The sequence below is a fragment of the Humulus lupulus genome, chromosome 1, assembly GCF_963169125.1.
Source record: "Humulus lupulus chromosome 1, drHumLupu1.1, whole genome shotgun sequence".
Taxonomy (NCBI): Eukaryota; Viridiplantae; Streptophyta; class Magnoliopsida; order Rosales; family Cannabaceae; genus Humulus; species Humulus lupulus.
The window spans coordinates 181699388-181705387 of record NC_084793.1 but is presented as its reverse complement, the minus strand read 5'-3'; positions in this window follow the sequence as shown (position 1 = coordinate 181705387).

Sequence of the window (6000 nt, the reverse complement as noted above, 5' to 3'; positions counted from 1 at the left end):
GAGTGCTTTAATGTGTTAAACAAGTACCAAATGAAATTAAATTCCCTCAAGTGTTCCTTTGGAGTCGGATCAGGGAAGTTTTTGGGGTTTATCGTAAATTCAAGGGGAATCGAGGCCAACCCCGACAAGATAAAAGCCCTGATCGACATGAAGTCGCCAGAAAGGATCAAAGATGTACAAAGTTTAACCGGAAGAATCGCAGCCCTAAGTAGATTCATTTCAAAATCAACAGACAAGTGCGTCCCGTTCTTCAATCTACTTAGGGGGAATAAAAAATTTGAGTGGACAGGACACTGCGAGCAAGCATTCCAGGCGCTGAAAGCTCATATGGCACAGCCCCCCATATTATCAAAGCCAATCGAAGGAGAAACTTTGTTTATTTACTTGGCGATTACTGAAGTTGCTGCCAGCGCGGTGCTAGTGAGAGAGGAAGAAGGAGCACAAAAAGTAGTCTACTATGTCAGCAAGAGACTGATCGGGGCAGAATTGAGATATCCACCAATCGAAAGGTTAGCATATTGCTTAATCCTTGCCTCTAGAAAGTTGCGCCCCTACTTCCAAGCTCATCCTATCACGGTTCTAACTGATCAGCCCCTTCGGCAAGTCCTCCAAAAACCCGAGGCGGCTGGGCGATTGTTAAAATGGGCAGTCGAGTTAGGGCAGTTCGACATAACCTATTCACCGCGAGCAGCAGTAAAAGGACAAGTCTTAGCCGATTTTATTGCAGAGTTCACCGAACTCCCAGATAGCGAGTAGTGCGAACAGCCTGAAGCGCCCGAGCCTCAAGACAAAACTCCTTCGTGGAAGCTATTCACGGATGGTTCATCCAACGAATCCCACGCTGGAGCGGGAGTGATATTGATAATGCCGGAAGGGCATCGATTTCACTGCGCCATCAGGTTCGACTTCACTGCATCAAACAATGAAGCAGAATACGAAGCACTCCTCGCTGGATTGAGAATGGAAAAGGATATGAGCATAAAGACGCTTGATATCTACAGTGATTCACAGCTGGTGGTGAATCAGGTCCTTGGAGAATATCAAGCGCGGGGTTTGAAAATGGTAGCCTACTTAAATAAAGCAAAAGACCTGCTCGCCCAGTTCACGAAGTACACCCTCCAGCAGATCCCGCGAGATAAAATTCAAACGCGGATGCCCTAGCCAAACTCGCGAGCGCAAAGGATGCTGACACTTTGAACATTGTGCCAGTTGAAAGACTGAGTAAGACGAGCATACAAGCAACTGAGTCCAGTATGGAGATTCGAATGGAGGATACATGGATGGCGCCTTACTTGGAGTATCTGAAAAATGGTACACTCCCAACAGATAGGAACAAAGCCAAAACTCTGCAAAGACGAGCTGCTAGGTACATACTGGTTGATGGTGTTATGTACCGAAGAGGATTCTCAATGCCACTACTCAGGTGTGTTACACCAGAAAAGGCTAAGGGACTCATGAAGGAGGTGCATGAAGGCTTCTGCGGGGATCACGCTGGGGGGCAGAGTTTGGCAAAAAAGATTCTAAGGCAAGGCTACTTCTGGCCAACAATGAACGAGGATTCGATGGAGTATGTACGAAGATGTGATAAATGTCAAAGGTTCTCCAAGATTCCACGGGCAACTCCAAATAAACTAAAACAGATGCAGAGCCCATGACCTTTTGCAGTATGGGGGATAGATTTGATTGGATCCTTGCCCACAGGGAAAGGCGGAGTAAAGTACGCAGTTGTGGCAGTTGATTACTTCACCAAATGGGCCGAAGCTGAACCACTCGCAACCATCACGACCAAGAAAGTTCTTGACTTCATCATCAAGAACATTGTTTGCAGATATGGTTTTCCTAGGAAGATAGTTTCAGACAACGGGACCCAATTTGACAGCGACTTATTCACCGATTTCTGCGAGAGGCATGGAGTTATTAAAAGCTTTTCTTCAGTTGCACACCCCCAAGCAAACGGGCAGGTTGAAGCCGTAAACAAGACCCTTAAAGACACCCTGAAGAAAAGACTTGAAGAAGCTAAAGGAGCGTGGCCAGAGCAGTTGCCTGAAGTCCTCTGGTCGTATAGAACGTCCCACCGAACAGCGACAGGACATACTCCATTTTCCCTAGCCTACGGATATGAAGCCATGTTACCGGTCGAGTTAGATCCTCCCTCGCATCGGCGTTTAACTTATGACCAAGATCAGAACAGCCAGCTAATGATGGAGTCCCTAGACTCAATTAATGAGATACGAGAGAAATCTCAACTCTGAGTTGCTGCATACCAGCAAAAAGTCGTCCAGTACTTTAACTCCAAAGTTAAAGAAAGAAAATTCAACGTCGGAGATTTGGTGCTACGACGAGTTTTCTTAAATACCCGCGACCTTACTGCTGGAGTGCTCGGACCTAATTGGGAGGGACCTTACCAGATTGAAGAAGTCCTTCACCCAGGCACATACAAACTTGCACGCTTAAACAGAGATCTCGTTCCACATTATTGGAATGGAGAACACCTGCGCAAGTATTATCAATGAATAGTCCTTTTTAAAGAACTAGCTTGTGTTAAATTTTTTTAATTTTTACAAGTTTTGCAAAGAGGGTTAGCCACGCTGTATAGCTAACTGCTCGTATATGTAAGGTTCTATTATAGAATCACTCGTAAAGACATGTTTAGTCCATTTTTAATACGAGATTATAAGGGACTGTGCGCAGCCAGTCATTCTTGCCAACCATTGTGAATTTACATTTACAAGTATTTGTTCATTACGTGTGTTGTTTTGCTGTATTACAAGTATCATTTTTCGCACGAACAGGAATGTTCGAATAGGCCATGGTCAGGGCAAGTGACCAAGGGCCTAAGGCACCTCGATCACTTGGGGGGCATATAAGGCACATCGATAGCAAAGCATACTCGCAAGGTATGTAAACACATGAACAAAATGAGTGAAAGCATGCTACAATACTTAGAATATTTTTCAAAATTTATGTTTTGTTAAGTCATGCCAAAGTACTATGCTAAGTTCGGTCATACGGACAAATGTTATAATGATATTATAGCATCAAGATTTAAGCTTTTACACCGCAAGCATCGCTGCTTGGATGTAACTATTCGAGTAAAAGAAAAAAGGGTTTACTGCCCATGCAGCAAAGTTTAAAAATAAATTATTGTCTTTACACCACGACCCGTGGGTCGTATAGCCAAAAAGAAAGAAAAAATAAATGAGAAAGTTTAAGAGGCATTCGGGGTCGGAGGGTCCTGGGCAGCATCCTGGGTGGTCGCGTCCTCGACAACTTCTTCTTCTTCCACACCAACGATGCTTGGAGAGGCAGGGATCCTCAATCTTGCCTCCTCCTTGGCCAGTTGGGCGGTGCAGCGAGCCAACTCAGCAACCCTGACTTCCTCCGAAAGATAGCTAAAGTCGGCACCCTGATTATGTTTCCAGAAGTTGTAGAAACATCAGAGTGTCGTCCTCTTGTACTTTTCAAGATTTTTGGAGTTGTCAAGCTCCAGTTGCTTCACCTTGCCTCCAAGAGTGACAATAGCCTCATCCTTGGACTTGAGTATCTCTCCCAGATGCTTGATCTCGCGAAGATGAGCTTGATTGAACTCTCGATACTCTTGCCTCAACTTTACGGCGGCATCCTTCGCGGCTTCAACCTCTGACAGTTTGGTCACCGCAGCATCCCTCTCTCGAGCTAGTGCCTCCAACTCTTTGGCGTGCCTGGCCTCGGCAGCAGAAAGCTCCTCAACCGCCTTCACTTGATGACTCTCAGTGGCCTTTGCCTTTGCCTGCTCGATGGAAGCTTGGATACGGGTATGAGCAGTGATAGCAGATAGCAAAGCCTGTGAACAAAGGAAAAAGTTAGAGCTTGCCGTGAAGAATAAAAAACTAAGGTTTAAAAAAGTGAAGAAGTACTCACACTGGATATTTCATTCAAAGCCCTATTCAGAACCTGGTCAGCCCCCAAGTTTTCAGCCTCGACCATTGCATCCCTGACATGGTCACCTTTTCCAATGCGGTCAAGGCGATCCCTGGCTGATCGAAGGGTGCGGCTCATGAGTTTAGCCCCGAGAGCTTCGTCACGAACAATTTCATCTCTGGCAGATGCAGCCGGAGGATTCGGTGGGGGAGGAGGAGTCTGCTTCTCAGTTGGAGCTGGTGGATGAGTTTGCCCCGTTGGCCCAGGAGTCTGCCCAATTGGCGTGTCCTTGGGAAGGTCTTCTGTTCGACCCTTCTTTGCCGGAGGGCCTCGGCTGGATTCGCCAGTTCTCCTCTTGGATCTCCGTTGGAGTTGGGGAACCTCCTCTTCTTCCTTGGCCTGGTACATGTCAAAGATATTGGAAGTAGCCATATCTGCATGCAAGTAAACACAGGAAACTGATAAGAATAAGAGGCAGATGAAAATATATTATATGCAACAGAAGAAAGGCAACAAAGTGAATACCCGAGCTACAACTATTGGTCGCTACACTATTGACTCTATTAGTCATATACTCATTATCTAGCATGAAGAAGTCTGGCCCTAATTTTGGAGTATACGTAAAATTGCCTTCCCCGTCGAACAAATGACAGGGAATTGGCAAACCATTTAAAAGTAAAATTGTGTTACCATTATCATCAGAGGACTCTCCCAAGTCCACAGCTGGCTCTTTGGCCTTTTGTTTCCCCTTGCCTTGGGGAGCAGAAGGCCTTTCTGCGAAAGGATTTCCCGTGGGCTCCCTAATAGTAATCCCCGTTGGCCTCCTCCTCTGAGGAGACACGGGAGGTTGCTGCTCGGGAACCCCCTTGGCAGTGGCTTCGTCCACCACGGACCCTCTATTTTCATGGCGAGGAGCCAGGAGGCCAGACCGCCTCAAGTTTTTTTCAGTCACCAGGATCTTGGCGCTTTTTGCTGCGTCGGACATCCTGGTCAGAGTGTTAGACCTCAACACCATGTCTGGTGTTGGGGTTGGACGTAACCAAGGGCCTGAAAAACAGAATATGGTTTAAAGAAAAACGAAAGGAGACACCTTGAGTAAAAGTATCGACCAGTCAGGAACGGTGCTTACCTCCTCGTGTGAAGGCCGGGTTGTTGCTGGATATGTCCGGGTTGAGGAAGTACTCCTTATTATACTGCCCCACGTTTGAGATATGCGTAGTGTCACTCAGGAATGTTCGATTGGTTTCCTGGTGACAAAAGTGGAAGAAACCCGTTCCGTGTTGTTGCGGGTTAGACTTGAGGTCAAAGAGATAGTTGACCTCGTGGGGTGAAGGTTCTGGCCATTTCTTAAGTTTATACAGGATATAGAGTGCGGCCAGCATTCTATATCCATTTGGAGTTATTTGGAAGGGGGAGACACCGAAATAATTGGCCACCCCCACAAAAAAGGGATGAAGAGGGAGATAAGCTCCCGCCTCAATATGATACCAAGACCAGGCGCTGTTGACACCCCCGGGGAGGTTAGCCCTCTGATCTGCAGCAGGTTGTATAATGGAAACCCCTGTGAGGGGGAATTTTCTGAAGTAGTTAGCAATCATTCGAAGAGTTACTGAACTGGCTGGGGAAGTATACCACTCGACATCAGGCAAGTTTTGATGGCGAGGGCTGGCCCTAATTTGGATATTAGGGTCAGGAGCAAGATTTTCTCGACCACTGGTCGAGGGAGCCCTTGCCTGCGAATCAAGACGGGCAGGAGAATTTGGGTTGTTTTCAGACTCGGGTCTTTTATTGCCTGAAGATTTAGAACGGGCCATTGAAGGAGAAGGATGAGGTCTGGAAGAGGATCGCGAAAAAGAGATCTCGTGGTAACGGTCAGCTGGTTGATCTTCTCCTTCGAGCAGTTGGGCGAGAAGGTCGTCGTCAATAGGCCTTTCACCTCCCCACAAATCTGGCATTAAAATCTTCATACAGAAGAATGGGGAGGTGAGGATAGAAAACTTTTAAAAGCTTTTTAGAATAATGCTGGTCGAGTATCAAAATTAAGTTTTTATACAACAGCATTCTAACGAAAAGTTAAATCTTTCTACACGAACAGTTTGA